Source organism: Panthera leo, chromosome B1 (assembly GCF_018350215.1).
Source record: "Panthera leo isolate Ple1 chromosome B1, P.leo_Ple1_pat1.1, whole genome shotgun sequence".
NCBI lineage: Eukaryota > Metazoa > Chordata > Mammalia > Carnivora > Felidae > Panthera > Panthera leo.
In genome coordinates this window covers 145,991,076-146,018,520 of record NC_056682.1, presented here as the reverse complement: position 1 = coordinate 146,018,520, position 27,445 = coordinate 145,991,076, and the positions used below count along the sequence as shown (strand labels likewise).

General features: G+C 37.9%; 1 protein-coding gene and 1 long non-coding RNA gene across 9 annotated transcripts in view; one reads left to right on the top strand and one right to left on the bottom strand.

Moving 5' to 3' along the window:
• Positions 1–4,895: 4,895 nt before the first annotated feature.
• The window catches only part of LOC122218156 (cytochrome c oxidase assembly protein COX18, mitochondrial), a 46,932-nt gene continuing 24,382 nt past the window's right edge, over positions 4,896–27,445 (bottom strand). For 5 of the 6 annotated variants that reach the window (XR_006201892.1, XR_006201889.1, XR_006201891.1 and 2 more), the window contains 5 exons: positions 11,796–11,942; positions 9,202–9,372; positions 8,661–8,812; positions 5,132–5,211; positions 4,896–4,986 (listed from right to left, as the gene is read on the bottom strand). The gene's annotated coding sequence lies outside the window, so the exon portion shown is untranslated. The remainder of the gene's footprint in view (positions 4,987–5,131; positions 5,212–8,660; positions 8,813–9,201; positions 9,373–11,795; positions 11,943–27,445) is intronic. The other variant, XR_006201890.1, reaches the window with a different exon arrangement.
• LOC122218157 lies at positions 4,915–26,883 on the top strand. Of its 3 annotated transcripts, none has more exons than XR_006201897.1 (4): positions 4,915–5,005; positions 5,341–5,465; positions 19,434–19,580; positions 26,689–26,883. It is a non-coding gene; the product is annotated as an uncharacterized LOC122218157 (long non-coding RNA). The 3 variants fall into 3 exon arrangements; XR_006201896.1 differs by having other exon boundaries at positions 19,434–19,575; positions 26,689–26,882; XR_006201895.1 differs by lacking the exon at positions 26,689–26,883 and adding an exon at positions 24,938–25,325 and having other exon boundaries at positions 19,434–19,575.

Below are 27,445 nucleotides of genomic sequence, written 5' to 3'. Positions count from 1 at the left end.
TAGCCATCAGCATCTTCTTTCACTTGAATTAATGGCAATGGTCCCTTCTCTCCCCATCCCCTCCCTCCCCCCACACTCTTGTTTCTTTCTAATCTATTCTATTATCAGGATGGCCTTTCTCAAATGCAAACATAAACATATCATTCCACTGCTTAAAACCCCAGCAAGGTTCCCTGATATTTTTATAATAAACTAGAAACTCACCATGGCCTTTAAGACCCTACCTTTATGGCTTCTGCCTAACTCTCTAGCTTCTTCTCTTCTTCCCAAATGCATTCTATGACTCATCCATGCCAAAATCCTTGTAGTTCCTCTAATGAGTCTTCATTCTTCCCTGACCCACTACTCAACTCCCAACCCCACTCTTTAAGCTCTCTTCTTGTTGTTCGAGATCGTCCTCTCCTCCTCCTCCTCCTCTTCCCTCTCCTCTTCTTCTGTCTTCTCATGATTTGCTAACTTCTATTTACCCTGCTGGGCCTCAATTCCAATTTCACTTCATCTGGAAAGCCTTATCTGCCCCTTGCTTTGTAAATCTGGGTTAAGTGTCCCTCCCATGCTCTTTCTCAGAACCCTTACTTTCTCTCTGCATAGAGGACAAGGCTAAGGAGTTTGAATCATCTCACCACCTTTGAGCCTTGATGGAGCCCCTACTCCTGGTGAGGGGCTTGAACCATATGGAAGATTCAAGGATTCCTTCCCTGCCTCTGGCCTAAGGCCTGCAGATGGGTAGACTGAGGCTTCTCTTACCCTTTTTCTTAGGTTTTACAGAGATTGTCAGCAACCTACCAAAGGTAACCAGAATATGCCACCTTAAAATATGCTGCTTTAATTAAAGGCAATTTGAATAAAAGGCAATTAAGCAGTAAACCTAGGGAAAAAACTCCCTGTTTTCTACCTAAAGGCAGAAAATAAATTATTTTACTAAAGACAAACTCTCATTAGCTCATAGATAGCACCAGAGGAATCTGCAAACAAATTTTATTAAATTAACCCTACTTAAGGAAGATAAGACCTACTAGCCCCAGTACCACTACCCTAAGCCCAAACTCCTTTGCCTTGTCAATCCTTCACCAATTAAAAAAAAATTTTTTTTAATGTTTATTCATTTTTGAGATAGAATGTGAGAGGGGGAGGGCAGAGAGAGAGGGAGACACAGAATCCGAAGCAGGCTCCAAGCTCTGAGCTGTCATCACAAAGCCCAGTGCAAGGCTCAAACACATGAGCCGTGAGATCACGACCTGAGCCAAAGTTGACGCTCAACTGACTGAGCCACCCAGGTGCCCCAATCCTTCACCAATTTATTGCTTCTTTGTCTCAAAGGTATAAAAGCCTCCTGCTTCCGTGGTTTCTTCCAGGCCTCAGCCTCTTGTGAAGGCTTCCATATACATGTAAAAAGTTAATAAATGTGTATGCATTTTTCCTATTAATCTGTCTGTATCAGTTTACTTTTCGGACTCAGCCAGTTATCCTAAGAGGATAGGGAAAAACTTTTTCCTCCCCTATACCCCTTTACCTCACCAGCTGCCAAAATAAAATTGCTTCCATTAGTAGAAATATCTAACAACTAATTCAATACTCTAATCATTTGGCTCTTTATATGCAAACAAAATTATATTAAATAACACTTCTCTCCTTAGATGGGCCCAGGGCTCCAGGTCAGGAGTACATCCATCCACACACATTACTACTAGCCATTACCATGAGGTGAACCAGGCCACAGCCTCTCTAGTCCGTGGGCCTGAGGCAAGATCCAAAAACACCCTCTGAACCTAACTGGAAAATACAGAACGTGAAGTCACATACTTCATTCACAGAAGGGAAGTGGGCATAAAATACAAAATATAAGCTTGCTCATATTTTCAAACATGTAAGGGAGCCACTGTGTGCAGGAAGAATGTATTCTTCTGGGGGAAGTTTATTAAAATGTAAATGTTCAGAGATCCATCTAGAAAAAAATAGAATCTAATAAGTTATAAAATATGCAAACATTGCTTCACTGTAAGATTGGTTACTAAAATCTGCACTCTAAAAAGTTGCATCAGGGATGATATTTGGACTGACTGAGTCACAAAGTCAACCAATCAGAATTCAGAAATCCCCTGGCCACTTAGAATCCACAAATAGAGTATTGTTTGCTTATATAACTAAGCTGTTGCAGTATCTGATTTTGCATTTTGTAGGCAACATACCAGATAAAAATTTGAATATACTCATGACTAGAGCCTACTAATAACACTATTATAAATATTACAAAAATGCCCAAAAGCAAATAAGTATAAGAACAGAGGAAAATAGGGAAAGATCATGTTCCTACTATGGTCAAAAACTTGCAATGAGTCCTCATCCCCTTCAGCACAAAAGCCCAGGTCTTTACAATAGCCTACACCCACCCCACCCTCCATCTGGCCCACAGTACCACTCTGAACTCCTCTCCCCTGGCTCTCTCTGCTCTGGGCACTCAACTCCTCACTGTTCCTCAAGTATGCCAAGCATACTCCTGCCTCAGGGCCTTTGCAATGAGTGCTCTTGCTGTCTGGAAGTCTCTCCCTCGAGGTTTCCACTGGGATACTTCCTCATCTCCTTCAAGTCTTAGTTCTAAAGTTACCTTTTCAATGAAGGAGGCTTATGCCCAAATAAGTGAACGACATCATCTACCTAATACACTTATTGTTTATTGTCTATCTCCTTCTGCTAGAACTCAGGTAAAGGGCAAGGACTTTTACCAGTTGGCTCATAGATGGTTCCAAAGCACCTAGTACAGGAACTGCTACACAGGAGATGCTGAATGATTATTTGTTGAATGATTGAAAAAGAAACAATAATTTAACTATACAACAAGACAAAGTGAGTATTTCTGGGAAAAATTCAAGAAACACTGCTGGGATTTCATAATTTTTGAAAGTGACAGAGAATTTAAATACAAGAAAGTGCTTTTCCAAACTGACATTTTAGAAAACTTCAGGAAGAGAGTCTGTATCTAGAAGGATCATCTACACCAGCTACTGAACACATTAAATATAACCTGATTTAAAAATTAATTGTACTATAGATTATTTTAGTATGTCAATATGTATTAAAATTATAATTAGAATCTTAGCTTTAAAACAAATAATGACAATTCTTCTATAATGCTGAGTTTAACTTGTATGGTTTTTACTCAGGGACTCCCCGGCTGCAGAGTTAATGAAAAAAATCTGGCTAGCACCTGACATTTCCTCCTCTTTATCTCCAGCTTTTGGGAGTCTCCTTTCTGCCACAGATCAATTTGGCAAGTACAAAATCACAGCATTTGGTTGAAAAGGAAGAATACAAGCATGAAGGAAGCTGATTTTGCAGAGCTGAAAAGATACATTTCAACCTTCAAGAACCAATTTAACCACTCCATTCCAAAGACGCTTTGGGGTAGGATTCTTAAATGTTGAGCTCCCCCCTGTGCCTGGGAGAAGCCATCCAACAATTTCTAGAAAAGCAGACTGCTGTTTGGAAGCATTCAGGAATACAGAACAAGTCTCTTATTACTGTGCTTCCCCACAGAGAGAATTCTCAAAACACTACTTTCTAAGAAGGACGTTTCCCCTCTGCTTTGAAAGAACAAAGATATTGATCAGCAGATTTCAAGTGCAGCACCTAAAGAGAAAGGGCTGCCCAAACCCAACAAAAGCTACATGAGAGTGGTGTTTAAGGCTTGTGTGTGTGTATGCTTGGTGAAAGAAAGAATTATGTTTGTCTTCTTCATCCCTGATCCTCATGATGCATACATGCTAAGCTTCCATTAAATAGTTGCTGAATGAATGGTAAAAAAAAAAAAGAAAAGAAATAAAGAAAGAAACAAGGAAAGAAAGAAAGAAAGAAAGAAAGAAAGAAAGAAAGAAAGAAAGAAAGAAAAAAGAGAGAGAACGAACGAACTAGTCACTGCTCCCTAGGTTTAGTTGAAGGGTGGGACAACAGCTAAGTGCTGAGCACCTTTTTCTTATAATTCTAAGCATACATTTACTTAAAAAAAAAAATTATTAAACCCCATAAATGTTTCTTAAAATTTTTTCTTCATTGCTTACTTTTGCCTTTTTTCGTAACTTAATTCTTTTATCTTTTTAATTAATTCAACAAGTATTTGTTCCTTAGCTAAACTTCCTACTTCAGAGATAATAGAAGAATAAATGCCTTGGAAACAGACATGCAGATCTAAACACTTCTTCCACTGATCTCTAGCTAGTGTCCTTGAACAAGCTGCCTACCCTCTCCCAGCCTCAGCAACTACATATGTAACCCAGAACCATACCCATCTCAGTAGATTGGTTAAGGGCTAATTGATTTCATGTATATGTACAGTAGATATTTGATAAGTGTTGTCTTCCCTGCTTCTATTTCCTATTAAAAGGCGGGAAATTTAATGGCTGAAGAGCAAATCCAATTCAAACTCTCAGAAATTAGAAAAAATAAGCCTGAGAGATCCCTTTTTTTTTTTTTTTTTTTAATTTTTTTTTCAACGTTTTTTATTTATTTTTGGGACAGAGAGAGACAGACAGAGCATGAACGGGGGAGGGGCAGAGAGAGGGAGACACAGAATCGGAAACAGGCTCCAGGCTCCGAGCCATCAGCCCAGAGCCCGACGCGGGGCTCGAACTCACGGACCGCGGGATCGTGACCTGGCTGAAGTCGGACGCTTAACCGACTGCGCCACCCAGGCGCCCCTGAGAGATCCCTTCTGATGGCACAAGACTATGTTGTATGCCATCTAGACCCCACTTTGTTTCCCTCTGGGAATGCAGAAAGACGGCATTTCTCAGACCTCCTTGTAATCAGTGGGTCGTGAGGCCATTAGAATGAAGTGAAGTGACATTCAGGCTTAGACCGTATAAAAATCTTCCAGGCCTGACCCTAACGGAAGCTCAGATGCAGAGGATCCCATAGAAGACTCCAAGGCCCTTTGTGATGTAAGAGGCATGGAATAGAAAGAGTGTAAATGATCCTTTCACCTCCACTGACCTGCAATAAAATATGACATGTAAGTAGCTCAATCTGGGAATTGTTTTGTTTTGTTTTTACACCAGTTAGCCTATCTTGAATAATTTACCACACGAACCACCACCCAATCCTAGATGTGAAAATCTGGAAACAGATGACTACTTACCAGTTCTTTCACTAGATTTCTAGCGAGAGAAGACTGGGTCTTAACTTCTTGGTACTCCACTCAACACTTAGCACAATACCCTAAATAAATACATTAAATTATAAATATATTTATTAAATATGTACATATTTTAAATAAAGTCCACCCCACCCACTCTGGCTATTTTAATTTAAAATATAAACCTTATTTTCTGAAATTATTCCAATCAGGAAACAACCAAGATTTGATGACAATCAAAATGGCAACTGGAATATAATCCCTGTTTTCCCAGGTCACTTGTAGGAGAAGGGCTATTCTGAGGAGGAGGAAGTTACAGGGACAATCAAGTGTGTAGGTAAGAATCCTAGTGGCATTTGAATATTGAGCTCTGAATTATTCTTTCAAATCCTGAAAGCTTCTCTGTCTCACTGAGTCCTGCAGGGATCATTTTCTCCTTGGATTATATCCTCTGTGTTTGCTGCTGTCACTTCCATTCTCTTCTCCTGGCAGCCATGCTTCTACTATTGCTGGCCCACTTTTTAACTAATTCTGATATCTCACCTTTGATAAATTTCTCTTTCCAGCACACAAGGATCCATCCCCACACGTAAAAGTATTTGTTTGGCAACTAAAGAGCCAATTGCTATTTCAATGTTTACAGTCCCCTTCCTGGTGTTATGTGGGACACATTCACACACAGCAGTGTTGGAGAATATTTACAAGTGATGTTCTCAAAACCATTTCTCCCCAGTAGCAAACCAGATCCCAAGCTTTAGGACCAGTTTTGTCAGCTATCTCCACCTGAGTTGCCTACCTATTTTCACCAGACACTAGCAGTCAATAATTGTCTTTCTCAATTAAGTGCCTTAATCCAAGTGGCCTAGGTGCCTGTTAATCCCAAAGCACTCACCACTATTTTTTAATGTAAACTTTGTTAAGTATAACATATATTTAGAAGGGTACTCACAGCACAAGTGTCCAGTTCAGCGAATCCCTTCACTGCTGTTAGTTAGTTGGAGAGTTAGTTAGCTAGCTTTCCCCCAAAGTCTTGGAGACTCCTTTTCAAAAAGGAATCCTGATAACAGTCCCTGGTATCCTAACACCTTTGATGTGAACAGGAAGATTCTCCCCACTCCTCTACTGCTGCTCACACATACTCCCACATGCTTTTGCTATATAAATAATGAATTAGAGTCAGAATTGGTAATCTCTGTCATGAAGACGCTTTGAAGGTTTGATATTTAGTTTGTACCCTTGCACACACTGATTTTTATTAAGTAGCACTTCTTATTTGCACAAAAGCATCTCAGGGATAGACTACATATTAACACTGTGCATAACACTCCAAAGGAGATATTTGTATGGTTCACTAGAGTCATATTTATAATGGACTCAAGACAACTCCAGAAACAGAGTGTGGTGGGGGAGGAACTGGCTTCACATCAGACCAAGAAATCCTTTCATGTCTTCATTCATAATTCACCACATGCTGTGCTCCCTTTCACCACTGCCTTTAAAAATCAAGAGGTAAAGATACTGGATTTATAGCTGGATATAAATTTCAATACAGCCAAATCTTTCCTGCCTTCTCAAGCATAGCCCAAACATGTCTTTATTTAAACACCTTTACCAAAAAATGGAAATTATTCTAAAAGGTGGCATTCCAATGTTCTGAAGAAGACATTCATATATTTAATTCATAGGAAGTAGATGGTAGATAGACAAAAGAAAAAGCATTCTTAGAATTATTCTTTCTTGCAGCAAAACACAACCAATCATTTCCTTTTTTAATCTTCCAATTTTGTATTTATTTAAAATATCAGCTTTTTATTTTCCAAAACTATCCCTGAACATGATCTATCCCAGCTGTAACCTTACAAGTATCCATCTATCTTCAGAAAAAGTTATCGTTGCCATTTAAAGAATACTATGGAAATCCCTTTTTGTCCCATTCATAACTGAACAATATTTTATTTCTTATTTTTATTCGTTTGCTCCAACCAGGATACTCCCAGAGTTAAAAGGAACAAAAGATGATGAGAGTCATCTAGTTTATTTAGATTATTAGGTGTTTTTTCCTAGAATGTTTTTTCCCTGCACCATTTTTTCTCTTTAAATGTTTCAATTTTTTTCCCTGCCATGTAGGTAATTATACTTTTTTAAAGTCACAGAACCTGATTCTTCACATATACAACCCATGCCCCAATACCACCCTATCACTACCATAACTGCTTTGCAGAGAACAGGTATGCTGGATTTTAACACCTTCACACTGCTGCTATAGGGTCTGAGAGTATGGGAGATATCAGAGCCTGGGACTCTAAATGACTGTCCTCCCCCAACACAAAAATGAATATATTGAAATTATTTAGATGTTCTTAACATGTTTATTTCACTGCTCTTGGATTAAATGAAGCCTCTTCCCCCACATATTTTAATGAATTGTAAACATTCATGAAAAACTGGAACTGTCTCCTGTCACAAGTAATCCTGTTTCGCTGTTATTTAGGCCTAATGATAAAACATGCCCAATGGGCCTAGAGTGATCTAGTAAATGGCCAGATCGTAGGAAAGGACATTAGTATGTCCTGTGGCCAAGCAAGAAATATGAATCTATAAGTGAGCAGGAAATCTGAATCAGCACTCTTAAAACATGCTGTTCAATTTAGTTCCAATCTTTCGTACATATATATCATATATATGTCTTTAAAATGTTATGATTATTATATAAAAGTGTTAAAAAGCACAAAAGATTTTAGGGCAGTGAAACTATTCTGTAATAAACTATAATAGTAGATACATGTCATTGTACATTTGTCAAAATCCACAGAATGTGCAACACCAAGAGGGAACCCTAATGTGGACTACAAAGCTTTGAGGGACAGTAACGTGTCAGTGTAGGTTCGTCAACTGCAAGAAATGTACCACTCTAATATGGGATGCTGGTACTGTGGGAGGCTGTGATTATGTGAGGGCAGAGAGTATGTTTACTTAAAAAAAATTTATATCTTTTTTCATTTAACATTACATCATATGGAATAAATACACAATATGGATATGTCTTCTCACTGCTCTCTCACTCTTCTCTAGTTGGCTAAAGGATCATTTTGTGATGGCTTCCAACATCCCTACAACCTTGGACAAATCACTGTTTCTGAATGTCTTGTTTTAAAGAGATTTTTAGTCTTTCCTCACACAATTCCTGCACCTGCACTTCCCCTTCTCATTGCATGCAACTTCATTTTATCTCTATTTATTGTCACCTCACCTATCAGAGATAAAATCAGCTTTTCTAAAACCTTCCTTTATTTTTAGCAACTTTTGAGTTTGTATGAAAAGAAAAAAGGGTTACAGAATTGGATAACACTGGTCCCCTCTCTCTAATCTTCTCACACCACCCACCACCCAATCGATTCTACAAGCTCTTGTCAGAGATAGCTTTTTAAAGAGCCCAAACCCAATCAATGATTTCTCGGTTTAAAACCTTGGCTGGCTCCCAGGTTCATGCTGGCATGCCATAAGTGCCCTTCTTGGTCGAACCTGCACTTACCTTTTTTCTTTGCCATTTCCTCAACAGATCATGGCGCACTCCCATTTCCAACCATCGCCTTGCCATCGCTTTTCTCCTTCCACTTTTCCACTTCCAAGTTAATACATCCTTGCATTACAACTTATCTTCTCAGTGAAACCCTCTGTAGCCCCCTGCAGTAACAACAATTAACAGAATCTCTCTTCTCATTTGTACCACCAGCATAAAACTTTGTTGTGTTATACTATGGTTAGTTATTCATGTACTTGTCTTTCCAATGGACTGTAAGAAACTTGAGGCACAACTGACCTTAGCTATTTTTATATTCCCAACTTCTATCTGAGTGGCTGGCACTGAAATAGGTATCCTGAGAAGTCCAGGATTATTTGATAAAGGCATTCACATAATACCTATGAATGGTTCACCTGACCAAAGAGAAAAGTCAGAATTCTCTAATCTCACCTATGAAAGGAAGCAATAAGGATTTTTCCTTATTTCTACCTGGTTGGTTAGAGTGTGTACATTTCACTTGTATTATATTTTTTAAGGGACATAGTATTACCTCTTTTTGTCAACTTAGCTTAGAATAGCAAATTTTCCCTTATTCATGAAAATGGTTATGTAAATTTGATTAATGATTATCCACAAAGATCCATCCATCCAATCACTCAAATATATTTTGTTATCTTCCATGTGGAACAAATGAAGTTCTTCTTTTTATCCATGCTTCTATCTGGGAGACAGAGAACAAAACTATTTATATCAATCTCATAAGCAGAGTACAAAATGTCTCTGAAAATTCAAAATCTGATGAAAATTTTGACATCAGCCAAATCTAACTCTCATGAGTTCCACAAGAATCAGCCCCTGCAGTACTCCCTGAATAATGCTTTCCTTCAGCAGCTTAAAGCCAAAACCAGACTAATGGGTTTCAGGAAAAAGTAGTGGTTTCAGAAAATGGGGAAAAAAATGATCTGTTGAATGCTACCCACCACCACCACCACCACTCACCATTTCCCTACTTCACCTGCTATCACACACACACACACACACACACACACACACACACACACACCCTCACGTCTCCCCTTGTGAGCAAAGCTACTGAAAGAGGCATATATAGACACACAATTACTCTTACAGTGGTTTTTCAGGAATCCTTATACGGCATGAAAACCAGGTTAAGTGAGGTCAGTCAGGTTCCAAAGATGTTCCTGACTTACAGAAACCTTAGTTTCCAGGAACACATGTGGAAAAGATATCAGGTTGAAACATATGTCTGAGTTTGATGAGAAGCTCACTGGGCTGAACGCCATTAGACTTGAATTCTCATGTTGATTCTACCATGGTGATCTTAAGCAAATTTCTACATTTCTAGGTCTCAGTTTACTCACCTACCATAGAATATAATTGTCCAGTCTGTATTTTTTGTATTGGGGTTTACATTCTCCTCAAGGTATAAAGATACGTGCTAGATGCTACGCAAAGGTGAAGGAAAAATAGGGACCACTATACTTAATGGTAAGTAATTCTAGAACTACTTTTATTAGAAAACAAGTAAAGGTATAATTTAGTATCAACTTCAAAGTTGCAGAAAATTTTAAAGCTAAAATAGTGAACTTCAAAGACATTATATATTATATTCATTCTGACTGGAACTTTCTCTGTGCCTCCAGACATCTGCTGAATTGGCTCTTTTTCCTCTGCAGAAGTCCTCTAGTGAAAAATGATGGCAAAATACTGATAAATACTCTCCAAGTTCCCTTCTATATCTTTTTATCCTATGATTCTGTGTATTAAATGGCAAACAGCCAATTTGCCAGTTTGATTTAAACCTTAGTTATATTATAGCTCACTATTAAAACGTAATGCTTTGCAAGAAGAAAAGTGAAAATTCCAGATTGAGGTTTATCACAATTCTGAGTCAAACGTCCTTTGTTTGTGGTGGGGAAAGGAAAAAGTAGAGGTATGATGAGAGGAGATTCTGGCAAGTGTGCCCCTCATAGGTGAGGGATGAAAGCAGGAGTGAAAAGTAAAGAAAATATGCAGAACCAGCCTGGAAATGTGGCTGGTACTCTGTGTCTCAGAGAGGAGAAGCAGAGATGGAGTGCTCCTGTAAGGTGGGAAAAAGCAACTTTTCCCTTCAGGAATGTTAAGAAAACTAGACTCTAATAAATACGGTCTAGGTAGCTTGATTACTTGGTTCTGGATGTCTATGAGAAGTAAAGGCCTTGTAAGGTTTAATAAGTATTTCATAGAGAGCTTCTTCAAATTATACCATTCCCTCCCTCCATATTTCATGTGCACAAATTAATCATAAATCTTGGCATAAACATATCCAGTCTTCATTTCATTACTTCATGGTGAATATGATGCTTTTGATTACTTCAACTAACCTTAACATATCCACTTGACTCTAAAATGGCCCTTGAAACCAAGGATGCAAATCCCCACAGACAAATGTAGTATGTTCAGAGATTTTATCTTGACAATCTGCACTAGACAGGAAGAAAATGCTCCTTTGTCATTCACCAGGACTTTAATAAACTGGGAGCTTGTCAGAAGAAACGAGTACACATCAAGCTCCACAAAATAAAAACAAAATGCACTCTTGGGAAGACACGTTCATGGGAATATATTTTCTTCCACTTTAATTTCTGCTAAGGTTGTGATAATGGGATTTGTATCGAAATACTAAACAAAGAATCAGTGTAAGGATGACACTTAATGTGAGAAAATACTACTGTAGGTCAAAATGTTCTTTACAGGTAGAACTGTGGTTTAGCTGTGTGTGCATCTGGCAACATGGGTGTTTGTATATAGGAAGAAGAGTGTATGGGGAAAAATAACACACTGAATAGATTATCCATGGTTTATGAAAATAAATCAATCTCTGCCACCAAATTTATAGGCTCAGCATATTTTGTGTGTCTTATTGCTTTATTTATTTATTAAAATAAAAAATTTTAAAAACCACAGTAAAAAATCATCTCATTCCTGTTAGAATGGCTATGCTCGAGAAAATAAGAGGTAACAACTGTTGGTGAGGATGTGAAAAAAAGAAAACCCCTGTGTACTGCTGGTGGGAATGTAAATTGGTACAATCACTATGGAAAACAGTGTGGAGATTCCTCAGAAAATTAAAAATAGAACTACCATATGATCCAGCAATCCCACTTCTGGGTATACATCCAAAGGAAATGAAAATAGGATCTTGAAGTAGTATCGACACTTCCGTATTCATCACAGCATTAATGGAAGATGACAATTCTCTTTATGGCAGAGAAGGATGTTGTAAAATAGCTGGTAAAATAATTAGAACAGATAAATTCATGAGCAAACTACAAATTTCTATTTTATGCACATAGTTCTAATGCACCTGGAGAAGAAAGCATTTCAAATTCTTGGCTGTAGTGTTTTCTGTGGAGAACAATAAAGTTCTGAAACCTTCATTGGGCTCTCCAAACAATTCAGGGTGTTGCCTTTGATCTTCACAGCCCCAGTATCATTTGGGTTCAGGTTTCCATAGAAACTGCCTTTATGTACCACCATGCCTGTTTCCGCTGGCCAAAGAACAGCTGCCAACACGCCTTAGGTGTGAATACCAAGGGCTGGAAACAACATATTTTCCATGGAGAAATTCCATTTTTGGAATTCAGTCTTTCAGTTGGTTGCACCAAGAATATTGGCCTTCAGGCCATAGAATAAAGCCCAATTATCTGATACTTATGGGAATATTTACTGGTAAAATAACATCAAGCCACAACATTATTAAGATGAAATAAGTATCTTGGCTTAAATTCTCAAAATTCTTTGACTTCCTTTTGGATACTTCCAAGCATGCCAATGTGTGTTGAAACTACAATTAAGTCCTCCTACTTCTCTATGAAAAATTCATGTCTGCCTAAATCATAAAAGTTCCTTTGCAAATGGAAGGGGTTTTAGAACAATTGGCAACGAGTTATTAAAAAATAAAGTTCTTAGAACTAGAACACTTGTCTGTATAGCATATCTGGAGAGCTAAAGTAGGAACACAGAAATTCCCATCAAGTGCACTGGTGTGTGGAGATGCCCAGGGAAGGATCAAACCCCCTTCTCCAACCCATGGAGGGAGAGTCTGCAATTCAGTTGGAGAATAACCCATCACCTTTGGAAACCAGATTTTATTATGACCTAGTCTCAACTCAAATGTCATTTAAGAGGACTCCCATATGTGTTATAAAGAAGTGCCCACCCCAAAGTTACTCCCAACTACTTTTTCATGGCAGAACTGGTAGAAGAATCAGAAAACGTGGAAACAGGTCAATTGAGATTATACAGAAAGGAAGATGAATGAAGAAAATGAACAGAGCTTCTGGCAGCTGTGGGAAACTACAAGCTACCAAAGTATGTACAATAGGAGTCACAGAGGAAAGAACAGAGAGGAAGGGGCAGAAAAAAAATGTGAAGAAATAGTGACCAATAATTTCAAATTTGATTTTAAAAAAAGGTTGAGGGGTGCCCAGGTGGCTCAGTTGGTTGAGTGTCCAACTCTTCATTTTGGCTCAAGCCATGATCTGTGGACCCTTTCTCTCTCTCTCCCAAAATAAAAAATAAATAAAAATTAAAAAAAATTAAAAACCACAGTAAGAGATCACCTCATTCCTATTAGAATGAATAGCTATCCTTGAGAAAATTAGAGGTAACAACTGCTGGTGAGGATATGAAGAAAAGAAAATCCTTGTGTACTGCTGGTGGGAATGTAAATTGGTACAATCACTATGGAAAACAGTGTGGAGGTTCCTCAAAAATCTAAAATAGAACTACCATATGATCCAGCAATCCCACTTCTCGGTACACATCCAAAGGATATGAAAATAGGATCTTGAAGTTGTATGGGCACTTCCATGTTCATATCAGCATTATTTACAATAGCCAAGATATAGAAACAACCTAAATGAACACTGATCGATGAATGGATAAAGTAGATGTATTAAATATATATATTTACATACACATAAATATGTACATATGAATATTATATTTCTACATAATAAAATATTAGTCAGCCATGAGAAAGAAGGAAATCCTTCCATTTATAAGAACATGGATGGTCCCTGAGGACATTAGCTAAGTGAAATAAGTCAGACACAGAAAGAAAAATATTATATGATATAGGTGGAATCTATAAAAGCTGAGCTTATAGAGACAGAGAGCAGAATGGTAGTTAACAGGGGCTGGGAGACAGGGAAAATGGGGAGGTGCTCATCAAAGGGTACAAACTTCTAGTTAGAAAATGAATACGTTCTGGGGATCTAATGTACAGCACTGTGATTAATCAATAACAATCCTATGATGTACACTTGAAAGTTGCTAAAACAGTAAATCTTAAATATTCTCACCACAAAAAAGAAATGGCAATTATGTGAAATGATGGGGTGTTAGCTAACACTGTGATGATAATCATATTGCAATATGTAAGTACATCAAATAAGCACATTATACACCTTAGAGTTACCCAATGTTATGTGCCAGTTATATCTCAATGAAGGTGGGGAAAGTTAATCTGTATATCTAAGAGGCTCAAGAACTCCAAGTAGGATACACTCAAAGATCAAGTACTTTTTTTACTGAGGCATTTGCAGATCTTTTTTAAAAAATTTTTTTTTTCAACGTTTTTTATTTTATTTTTGGGACAGAGAGAGACAGAGCATGAACGGGGGAGGGGCAGAGAGAGAGGGAGACACAGAATCGGAAACAGGCTCCAGGCTCCGAGCCATCAGCCCAGAGCCCGACGCGGGGCTCGAACTCACGGACCGTGAGATCGTGACCTGGCTGAAGTCGGACGCTTAACCGACTGCGCCACCCAGGCGCCCCCTGCATTTGCAGATCTTAAAGCAGTGCCTAACACATAGGTGGCTCTCAATAAATATAATAAATATTTGTTGAATCAGCAAATTAATTAATCTTCATTTCACAAATGAAAAACCTGGAGCACAGGGAAGCACAGCAATTTTCCCAAGGTCAAACAGTTAGTCAGTGATGGAGTCTGGTTTTAAACCTAGGTGGTCTGCCAACAAAACCCTCTATATCAATCTACACTAGTCTACATCATGTACCAGCCCTTGTGTTGTTAAAGTATTCAGAATATGCATTTTTTTGAAATCCATGTTCAATAATTAAACATCTCCTTCTGCCTCCCTTTGCTTCCATCTGAATATATTTGTTCATAGATAATGAGATAAGGACAAATGAGTGGAGCCCAACGTCAGTCTCTCAGATCACCCCAGTCCTGCCTCTATGGTCTCAAGTCTAAATTACAGGGACAAGAAGGGCCTTACGATGAAAAGAGATTTTCCTGAAATTAAATAATTACTAAGTCTGTGCTGACAAATCCCCAAATCTCAATGAAATAAAAGGTTGAGAGGAAAAATATATGGAATCAAAACTGGCTTGAAAAATATCAAACAAGAGAAGATCGATAAGCTTTGAAGAAATTGAAGGTTATCATCTAATTATATCCAGTAAAAGATTTTAGGACCAGACATTTTTACTGGTAGGTGATCCAGTTAATTTCATAACCAAAATAGCAAAGGTGACCAAAGTGAGTCCAAAATACAAAAGTTATAAATTGGTCTTACTTATGTGAATTTGACAAGGACCAAATAAAATAAGAACAAAGTAAATTGATCAGTAGACTAGAGCAAACATCTACCATAATTGAACGGCATTGATTTAAATTTTTTTTAACGTTTATTTATTTTTGAGACAAAGAAAGACAGAGCATGAACAGGGGAGGGTCAGAGAGAGGGAGACACAGAATCTGAAGCAGGCTCCGGGTTCCGAGCTGTCAGCACAGAGCTCGACACGGGGCTTGAACTCATGGACTGTGGGATCATGACCTGAGCCGAAGTCAGATGCTTAGCCGAATGAGCCACCCAGGCGCCCCTGAACAGCATTGATTTAAAGGGTCCAATAATTGTTTAATATTAGGAAATCTACAAATCTTTTTTTTTCTAGAAATCTTTCCTTAAATCTGCAAGTCAAAGAACAAAAGCCATACAATCATCAAAAGATGCTAACAAGGAATCTGAAAGTCAGTAAATCATTCTTACGGGGAAAAAAGTAACTTTTAAGAGCTAGAACTAGAAGGAAATTATTTAATGTGCAAATAAATATTCTAAAATAATAACCTTATATTAAAAATAAATCTAGAGGCATTTACATAAATAGTAAATAGGCAAAGATATCTATCCAATATCACTCTTGATCTGGTAGAGCTATGTAAATGGAGAGGACATACTGTCATTATGATGGAAGATGAAATTAAAACTGTTTACACAAAACTGGTAAAGAATTAATCGAAAATTTCAAATTTAGTACTCAAGTGTAAGATATACAATGTATATCCACATTTTCTTGTACACCAGAAAGTATGTTAGAAAATACAATAGAATATATATTCCACTGACAGTACCATGAAGCATATATAAAATATCTAGAAATGACCCAAAAACATGTGAGGAACCTACACAAACAAAATGACATATTTTTACTATAAAGTGTAAAGTAGAAGGAGGTGAAGGGATAAAAGGAAACGAAAACATGGTAAGAGACTACTTTCTTCAAAGGAAAAATGGAATTCTGAAAATATATCAACTCTTTCCCAAAGTAAGTTATAAATGTTTCATAATCTTAATCAAAACACTTGCTAAAATCCAAAGTATTCTTCAGGCCCTACAGGGCTGCACATGATCTGGCCCTTGACGCCATTCCTGACCTCATCCCTATAACCCCTCATTCCTTCGGATCACACAAGCCTTCCTCCCGCTCCTCTGGCACCAGGAACCCATGATCCCTCTGCCTGTGACTACTCTTTTCCACTCACTCTCTCATGGCCTCCTCATAGAAATATTCTTGAACAACATTCTCTAACACCATCTCCATCATTCTCTGCCATTGCCCTGCTTTTTTGTTTGTCACACCAACGCCACCTGATACTGCATCGTACAGCCATTCCTTTATTTGTCTACCGTCTGTCTCCTCTGAGAGATCATGAACCCCACGACAGCAGTGATTGTCTATCTTGGACACAAGTGCATTCCATTCCCCAGCACCTAGAATAAGGAATGCCTGGCACGGTGAAGGACTCCATAAACACTTTTTGAATGGAATAATGAGAAATCCCAACTGGATAAAATTATTCTAAATTTAGCCTAGAACTATAAATAGACAAGAGTGCAGAGTAACTTCTTAATGCAATAATAAAGGAGTCTTGCTTTACCAAATATTAGCATTTATTGTAAAATCATACTGGAGCACCTGGGTGGCTCAGTCAGTTAAGCGTCCGACTCTTGGTTTCAGCTCAGGTCATGATCTCATGGTTTGGTGAGTTTGAGCCCCACATCAGGCTCTGGGCTGGCAGTGTGAAGTCTGCTTAGGATTCTCTCTCTCTCTCTCTCTCTCTCTCTCTCTCGCTCTGCCTCTCCCCACTCATGCTGTTTCTATCTCTAAATAAATAAATAAATAAACTTAAAAACAAAATCATAGTAATTAAGTCAATGTTGTACTGGGAGACAGGCAGATTACTAAAACAAAATTGACAAACTCAGAATAACCATCGTTCATAAAAGAACATATCATAAAGTCAACATCATAACAAGAGGGAAAATTAATTATTCAACAAAGAATGTAAGGTACACTAGATCAATCTTTGAGGAAGAGATAGATTCTATAAAATCTAGTAAACTTCATGTTTTTAAAATGGCTTTAAAATAAAACAATTAAATAGAAAAATATGTGAATATTTTGCTGATATTTGGATGTAAATTATACTTGTCAGGAAATCACAAAAAATATGAAAAAATTTGGACATATAAAAATTTTAAGTTTATACACATCAAAAATGCTATAACCAAAATGAAAAGACAACATAATGGAGAAAGAACTCTTGGCACAATTATGACAAAGGGCCATTGTATTTTTACCATATAAAGCAAGCTCATAAATCATCATGAAAAGCATTAAAAACTAATAGAAATACAAAAGCCAACAAACATATTAAAATGTACATTCTTAGTGGTAATCAAAAAATATAAATTAAAACAATGCCTCTATCAAAATGCCAAAATAATACATGCTAAAAGTTAATAAAGATGCAGTGGGATAGTTCTCATACATTGCTGGCAGAAAGAAAAATTGGTGAAAAATTATGGAAAAAAGTTTCCTGTTTAATAAGTAACTCTACTCTTAGAAGTTATTCCTAAGGAAATACGTGTGGACTGAGATTTATATCTGAAGTTTCTCATCACAAGATTTTTTATATAACAGCAAAACTTTACAAACAAAACACAAACTCCCCAATCATATGGTGAAATCATTTATGGGACATTCACACAATGGGTGATTATGCAGGTTTTAAAATATGTTTTCAAGAATCTTTAATAATGTCTGCTAGCATTTATTATATATAAAGTTAAGTTAGGAGGAAGAAGAGGAGGAGAAAAAGAATTCAAAATTATATACACAGTTATTACAAGATATTACATCTGAATCAGGGCTCAGATTCTGTAGATTAAAAGAATTATGTCTCTCTCAACACAGTAACTGAATTTAGAGCCCAGGTCTTTTTGGTAGAGTAGAACCATTTGCTTTTATAAATGTGTATGAAGTAAAAGGGCATCCTGGTAAAAAATGAAATGAATCCCAAAGCCATACTCTTGAGAGAGTCAAAGATATAAAAACATGTCTGATGAGCTAGGGTGGGAGAGGATGGAGATATCCAAACCCAAGCCAGATGTCAACAAGATAGGTGTTGTCCACAAGGAAACTCACATAAGAAAGGTTAGGCCACAGATCACCCAAACTGAGACCTAAGGCCAAAGTCATTGAAAGGAAAGTGGGTTTCAGGACCGGTGTGTATCTAATGCTGGAACCTGTTCCAACACAGCCTCTTACCACCACCACCCCCAGGTCCTCTGAGGACACCAGATGGGCAATGTCTATCCAGCTGTTTAGCACTGTCCCTGACATGGAGTTCATGCTCATTGAACATTTTCCTTGAATGAAAGAAAAAAACATGTGAGTCAATGAATCAATAAGTGAATCAAAAATTATTTAGCCTGAGGCATGTATTTTTACTGTGGGCACCTCAATGAAGCATGATGCTGAGAAGTATCCTCTTTCAAACCTCAAAGTGTGGATCCATAGATATTTTCACCAGGAGCAGTAGGCCATTAGGAACACCATGACAGTGGTGCCTCCACATTGAGGAAATGCCTGGGTGCAGTAGAGTTCATAGCAGAATTCTCCTGGGGCTTAGGAATGCAGCCTATGGCCCTCAGGGCTGTATTCAGTTTCAGAAGGCAGCTGTGGGTAAGCAACTAGGGAATGGAATTGAGGTAAGAGTATAAGAGACCTTGGCAAGTTTCAAGATATTTGGAAAAAAACACCCAGGGAAAAGCGTGAATTTTTTGCTCCTGTGTCTGGTTGGTGCCCAAGCCATTGTTACTTGAATGTTTCATAGAAAGACTGTTTTACTTTATGGACACAGGCTTTTGTGAAATAAATTATTTAAAGTATACAGTAATATACCTGTTTCATAAAAACAAAAAGTCTTAGGTAAACACACACACAAATACACACATACACATACACTAATGCCTCAACACAGAGAAAAACATTTCTGTATTTAAAGCTTTTTGTTAAGGGCCTTGGATTTTGTAAACTGGAGAAAAAAAGAGAGATAGCTGTTCATTAAAAAAAAAAAAAAAGGTGTAAATAAAGGTCAATAAGCACTAAAATCTTGTTCTGCAGGAGGAACCGGAGAGGAGGCCAGCTTGCTGGTTAGCACTGCAGATGCAACAGCAGGGACTCTAGATGCTTCTGGTGGCCCCAGCAACAGCATCCCTGAAGGAGAGAGGAGCCAGAACCAGCTCCTCCTGACAGCGACCGACAGGTGAAGTAAGCTCAGGCAGACCTGTAGAGCTAGTTTGGACACATCTGGGGGAGCTGGAGTTCTTACACAGTGGGTGAGGATGAAGCCTGAAAATATGTCTTGCCATGGTCATTGAGACCACAGTTTCACTCCTACACTGTTGTGGCCTGAGGAAAAGGTTTTGCAGGGCTTTTCCTCCAGGAGTTCTTAACCTTCTAGAGGAAAGAAAGCAACAATGCAGAAGCTAATGGTGTTAGACAATACAGGACTATGTGAAGAATTAGGAACTGTAGGAGTTTAGAAGAAAGTTCTCTAGAATCAAATAGCCAGAAAATATTTTATTAAGAAGAAAGGAATTTAAATGTGGATGTAAAGGATGGCCTGGAACCAAATGAAATAAAATGAGAAAATTAAAGGTGAGCGGCAGAGGGCCTTCCAGTGGCATGTTTATCCTCCATCATTTCATGGAGGGTTCTAGAATGGTTAAGGTAACTAGTAAGTCTAAGAAGCAATGGTCAACGTAACTAGTAAATTCAAAATTTCATGTATAATATATAGTCTAATCTCATAAAAGGACTACTTATTTTCTATGGAATATTATTAAAGCTCCAAAAGTCAAGGAATAGTAAAGATAAAACATCTGCCTCATGATCCCATTCTAAAGCAGAAAGGATGGACAGAGAGAAAAGACATAATTACAGAAAACTTGTGCTGTGATTTTGCTGGAGATAGAACCACCAGAATCTGACAGTATTGAACACCCCCTGGTGGTCATATTAGTGAAGACTGGTTACTTGGGAACTTTCACCCATTTTGCTACATGGGGAATGATTCCCAAAGAGGAAATGGCATTCATTGACTTGATTCTCCTTCCCCTTCATTAATTTGCATACAAATGCAGCTCATCTTGATTTATTTCCCTCCATCAGCACTGTCTGGTAATTCTAAAAAGCCCCTCCTTTGACCACAGCTGTAGTAAAATGAAGACCAAGGGAGAATGTGTAGATATATAGGCAATAATACAATTAATTCCAGATGGCAAGAAGATACGGTTCTGTATTTCTAAAGAAAATACCGAACGGGAGGAAAATCAATGGTGTGGGAAATTTTGGCATTTAATGTTATTCATCCAGATCTCAGATGTTGCTGTGAGACAGGCAAAGATTAAATAACTATGCAAAACACCTAGCAAAATCCCTGTAATTGAGCAAGTACTCAGTAAACATTATTCCTTTCTCTTAAATACGTACTGATATATTTCTAAATGGGATTCAGAAACAAAATGGACGACACACACAAAAAATGGTATCTATGTGAGGTGATGGATGTGTTAATTATCTTGATTGTGATAAGCTTTTCACATTGTATATGCTTATCACATCATCATGTTGTTCACCTTATATATACGCACTTCTATTTTTCAATTATACCTCTGTAAATCTGGGGGGAAACCTGGAAAAGAAGGAAACAGATGACAAAGGAAAAAAAGAAACAAGTTAGATTTCATAGAAAATAAAAATACCATTATGACATAGAATTGAAAATTCCACTATGGGATCTATTTTCTGCCTGACATACACTGCCTTTTCTTAGCTTTTGTATGTGTCCTTCACTCAGCAACAGCAGAAAAAAAGAGAGAAATGGGGAGAGGGCCATCCAATTTTCTAACTATTGAACTAATAAGGAAAACTCATTTCTCTGCTACTTGCAAGACATATGACCTTAAACAAGTCAATTTATTTGGGTCTCAGTTTCTCCACCCAAAAAATGAAGAGACTGTCCTAGATAGTTCTCTACTGCTGCTCATGGATTACCAATAAACTAAGAGGAGCTCATTTGTCCTTGGTGAAATGAACAATGTAGAGTTTTACATATATTATTAAATCGAAAGACTGTCATCAATTCTGAGATTAAATCCTTCTTACCCACATGGTGTTAAAATATCTCTTCTTTTGTGAAGTAGTGGTGACATGATATTAGGGGTGGCTTTAATGTCCTAAGTAAAACACTGCCAATCCTAAACTGACCCCCCAAATTTTTGGTCTATGAAATCACTGAAAATCCACTGAAATTCACTGAAAGAGTGGATATGGTAGAATGATAGTGAAATCTGTAAACAGTTGAGAGCCTCTGTTAATTCAATCCAGGCTCTGTTAATTACAGACTTATGCGACCTTTTTATTTGTTTGTTTTATTTAATTATTCTAAACCCAAGATATGATTAGGCAATCTGTGCTTGAAATGTTATTGATCACACAAACGGAGAATTTGAAAACTCCTTTCCTTGCTGATCTCTAAAGGTCCTTCCAGCTCTGCTTTCTAGACTAATACATGGACATACACCTTAGTTACACTGTAACACTAACAGAACCTCCAGATCACACAGGAGGTCAACTCAGAAAAAAACACCTGAGTGATCAAATCAACCTTCCCAAGCTGCAAACAGTAGAGAGGGCTAAAACAAAGGGAGAGAAAAAGACTGGCTATAGAGACACATCACAGAAAAAGAGTAGCATGCTAACAGAATGCCTTCTGCATATGCTTATTAGACAAATATTAGATGCAATATATACATGAAAGAGTCATTTTTTTCACCCCTAAAAACATAAACTGCTAGTCATAAGTTTTAAAAATTCCAAATTTCTTCCTTGGGTTTCACCTCCTTCTTTATGTCAACTTCATGAATTCTCCTTCCCAGGAGGGAAAAAACAAAGGATATTGGAAAAATAAAAACTGAGTAACCACAAAGGGTCCCCAAGCTCACTCTTTGGTCTTTAACACTGTTTCCCTACAGAGCTTGTAAAGTGGAACACACACACACACACACACACACACACACACACACACACTCCTCTATAGTATTCTTCCTGTCTCTGATAAGCTACTGAATCCAAATACAGGTCACAGGCACCACCTAGAGGCATTAATCATAAGTCTGACTCTCATTTCAGTGAACTCTATCTACAAGTCAGTTCAAAATGCAGTTGAGTTTCCCTCTAATCACAGACTTGAAAATTAATCAAGTGCTCCCATATCTAAATGCAGTCGGGGGAGGAAGTAAGACCAAATCAAGAGGAGATATGCAAATATACACATCCTGTCAAATTGTTAGACTTGCTGTATCACCATCTCACTTGTTAACACCTTTGTGGTTTCTTCACTTGTGCCTCTTCCACAAGAAAATGCACAACATAAAGGCCACAATTCTACTTGTGGGTGTCAAGGAGATCAGGAAAGTGAAACCATAATAATTCCACATAAGCCTTAACTCAACAAACAACATGCCCTTTTAACAATGAAAATATGTCTGCAATAAATGTTATTAGACTCTGCCAGTTACCATTGCTATCAGGGACAAGGAGTGCATTTCCAGAAAGTTTAGCCTTCCTGTGCTGGCTTTATCTCATCAGCAATAACCAAATATCTGGGTGATGTTTTAAATTAACCATCTGCACATCTCATCTATGTAACATTAACTTGAATAAATAAATAGGTCCCCAAAATTCAAAGGTCTATCTATATCCAAACTATCACAAATCACCAGGCAAAGTTAAGGGATGGCTGAAAATAATGAGGAGCCATGAGCTTCCTATGCATAATTGAGTCTACAACTCAGGACTATGTTTGACAAATACCTTGGACTTCTAAGCCAACCAATTTAAAGCTAAGGTAGCTCAGATTGGCAAAAATTATGTTGGCTAGGGACAATGGAGTCCCAGGTTCCACTCCCATCTTTATTATGATGTAGCTGTGGGATCTAAGGCTATTCATTTAACTTCTCAGTTTTCTCATCTATAAAATAAGGAGGCTGTTTATTATGAATTGCAAAACTCTATAAGCATAAACAACTTTTCATTCTAATTTAAAAGTCCTAGGTATAAGAAAGCTTACGCAAAACACCTGCCCTTTATTGGCATTGATGCTTTGTTTCTACAAACCACTAGTGGGCAGTGTTGGGCTACTGCCTAAGACACAGCCTGCAGGGTGAGCAATGAGCTTCCGCTGGCAATGAAGAACCACTTCTGCAATATTTTTCTCAGAACTGTGCCCACCTACCCACTGCTGCAATTGCTATCTTGCTATTGCTATAAGATACAAAAACGAAAATTTAAAGAATAAAAGGCTCAACATTAGACATTGTTTTCTTGTTTTACCATAAGTTGATCATGAGTCTCCTAAGTGGTATAATTTTAGCTCAATCTTTAATTAATCACCTAAATTATTATAGCAACTCATTAAAACTACAATTGTGCATGAAAGAATTAGGATGTTATTTAATGATCCAGAACAATTATATAGGATTTTGATTTATCCAAATAGACAGATTTCTGAAAATGTGTGTACAACACTTTTTATGATGACAAAAGTAATACATTTCACTAAATAAATTTTAGCTTCACAGAAAAGGCTATATAAATCCCCCAAATCTTAACATCTTGAAAATATCACTTTATATTTTGTGGTTTATCCTTTCTATAAGCATTTAACTTTTCTTTTTTTTTTTTTTTTTTTTTAAGTTTATTTACTTAAATAAGAGAGTGTGAGCATAGGCATGGGAGGGACAGAGAGAGAAGAAGAGAGAATCCCAAGTAGGCTCTGCACTGTCAGCACAGAGCCCAACACAGGGCTCAATCTCACAAACCATGAGATCTTGATCTGAGATGAAATCAAGAGTCAGACATTTAACCGACTGAGCCACCCAGGTGCCCCTAGCTTTTCCTTTTAAAGAATCTCTGCACATATTGTTTTATAATGTGATTTTCTCTCATTAATTTTGTCATGAATATTTCAATGACATTATCTTCTCCATCAGCCTCATTCATTTCCACTGTATTGCATTAGAAAAAATCGAGTCAGCTGTCTTTTTTGGAAACTTAAGATTCTTACTTTTTTTTTTTTTTTAATGTTTATTTATTTTTGATAGAGTGTGAGCAGAGGAGGGACAGAGAGAAAGGGACACACAGAATCCCAAGCAGGCTCCCAGGCTCTGAGCTATCAGTACAGAGCCCAACACTGGGATCAAACTCATGAACTGTACGATCATGACCTGAGCTGACGTCAGATGCTTAACCACCCAGGTGCCCTATAAGATTATTTCTAATTTCACACAGAAATGAATATCCTTAGTGAGAAGTCTCTGATATGCTATCTGAGCATAACTGAAGGTTGAAAAACTGGGCAACAATTCCAGTCGTTTCAAAGTTCAGATATGTCTTTGTCTCAGACAGTTTTAAATAGATTCCTGAATACTTGAAGAAGGCTGGTGGTGAGTTTTCTAATCTTGACTTATACCAACTCAGATGCTGTCTTAATCTTTCCCAGCTGCTATAACAGAATACATGGACTGGGTGGCTTATAGACAGTAGAAATTTATTTCTCACAGTTCTGGTGACTGGGAAATTCAAGATCAGATGAGATGCCAGAAGATTTGGTGTCTGCTGAGAACCTACTTCCTGGTTCCCAGACAGCTGTCCTCTTGCCGTGCCCTCACACAAAGCAAAGCTATGTCCTGAATGGCTAGCTACACCCAAGAGTTACAAGGAGCACTCTCCATAGAAGACCTGGTATCTTTTCCTCATAATTACTGGAAGATGCTACAATAACAGAAGCTAGCAGAGAAAGTTAAGTCAAAGACAAAAACACAACCAAGAATCACCAAATAGTTAAGCAAAAATCACACCCTGAAACATAAGCATAAATCCAAATACACAGAACTAACTCCTGAGGAAATAAAATAAATACAACAAACTGAGAGTGATTTTTCTTTCTTTTTTTTTTTAATGTTTATTTTTGGGAGAAAGAGACAGACAGAGCATGAGCAGGGGAGGGGCAAAGAGGGAGGGAGACATAGAATCTGAAGAAGGCTCCAGGCTCTGAGCTGTCAGCACAGAGCCCAACGTGGGGCTCGAACTCATGAACCATGAGATCATGACCTGAGCTGAAGTTAGACACTGAACCAACTGAGCCACCCAGGTGCCCCAAGAGTGATTTTTAAAGTATAATTAATATCTTTAGAAGCTTTAATAAAAAAAAGATACCATATTCTTGTAGCAAAATAGGCTGGTGCAAAAATTTGTAAGAATAGTTATAATTTAAAATTCTGTAACTGAAATAAAACTCAGTAGATGAACTGAGTAGACACACCTGAAGGACAGAGACAGCTGAAGAACAAATTAGTGAACTAGAGCACAAATCAAAAGGTCAAAGTGATGAAAACTGGGGGGAAATGAAGAATGAGAGAGTGGAGACAGCTAGTATGAATGACTTATAAATAAAATGAGTATGAATGGGAGAAGAGAGATAGGAGGGAGAGAGAGTAACATGAAATACTGAAAGATACAGATTAAGCAATGCTGGATGATGGAGAACCATTAAGTTAAGCATGGCAGTGAGGTCCCTGCTGGAGGGATCATCAAAAAAAGAGTAACAAATGATACATAATAATAAATAATAAAAAAAGACATGTGTTTTATAGTACCAGGAGAGAAAGTGGGGGTAAAGATAGTGGATGTGAAGTTTGTAAATTGGTGTCAGGAAGTTGACCAAGCTAACATTTGCCACCTTATTTTTTGTTTGACATAGTGAGGTGAGTTTTTCTTTCACCCATCCCTATTTCCTGGAAGCTGAAAGCTTCTACACCTAGGTGATACAATGCGGGCTGTCTGTGCTGGGCAGAGGACAGGCTTTTAATGTAAGATATAAAAGGAAAGGGATATGTTGATAGGAAATAAACATCTATAATATAAAGTGTCAGATCTTTTTAAAATTTATATTCTACCTTCCAGCCAGACTATCACTTTTACCCTCCTCTATCTTCTGGACCTGTCCAGCACAGAAATCTTGGGGAAAAGAAAAGGAGACCTATTTCAGGAGCACCCACAACAGAGTAGGTTGGGATTAGGATGAAAGAGAAGTAGTTAAGAGGATCAAGGACCATGGGAATAGCTCAAGGAGAGTCCAGGATGCCTGGGTGGCTCAGTCGGTTAAGCGTCCAACCCTTGATTTTGGCTCAGGTTATGATCTCACAGTTCATGGGTTCGAGCCCTGTGTCAGGCTCCAAGCTGACAGTGCAGTGCCTACTTGGGATTCTCTCTCTCACTCTCTCTGCCCCTCCCTCTTGCTTTCTCTCTCAAGATAAACTTAAAAAAAGACTGTCCAGATGAGATTCTGTGATGAAGAGGATGGACTTATGCCACCACCCTCCCTGCCCCCATTGGAGGCTATAAGTGAAAGCTCACCTACATGAATGGAGAATGAAATGGGTAAAATAAAGAAAGTCATTCTTAAGTTCTCACCCCCAATGGATGTTATATGGGTTAAACTATAGTGCAAATCTGAACTGAGAGCTGAATGAACCTCATTTGCAACTCTGGTTTTTTTTTGTTTTTTTTTTTTTTTTTTGTGTGTGTGTGTGTGTGTGTGTGTGTGTGTGTTGTTGTTGTTGTTGTTTTTCCAGCTGAGAAAGAGGTAGGGCATGCTTTCCCTCATCAATTAACAGCAGACACCTGCATTTCTCCAGTGGTAAAAAAAAGCCATGTTGGAACAAGTGCCCAACTTTCCTTTAACAATTTCTCCTTATCATCAGTTTTCTATCTCTAAGATAATAGGCAGAGTGACCAAGTTATAGTTCACAGCTTCCCACAGGAGTGTCCCCAGGGGCATGTGAGTGTCAAGTTGTGCCTGAAGCAAATCATAAAAAAGAACTGAGCTAAGAGACAATCCACCTTGGCAACCAAAATTATTAGCAAAATGGTACCAAGAGAAGTGGATCCAAAATAAGGTGGTTTTGGGGTTTGGAATCTTCATAAGGAGAGAGAAATAGTGTTTCATTTTGTGATTTGGTCACTGAAGTCAGTGAGTAAGTATATAAACTGAGAAGACTGGAACCATG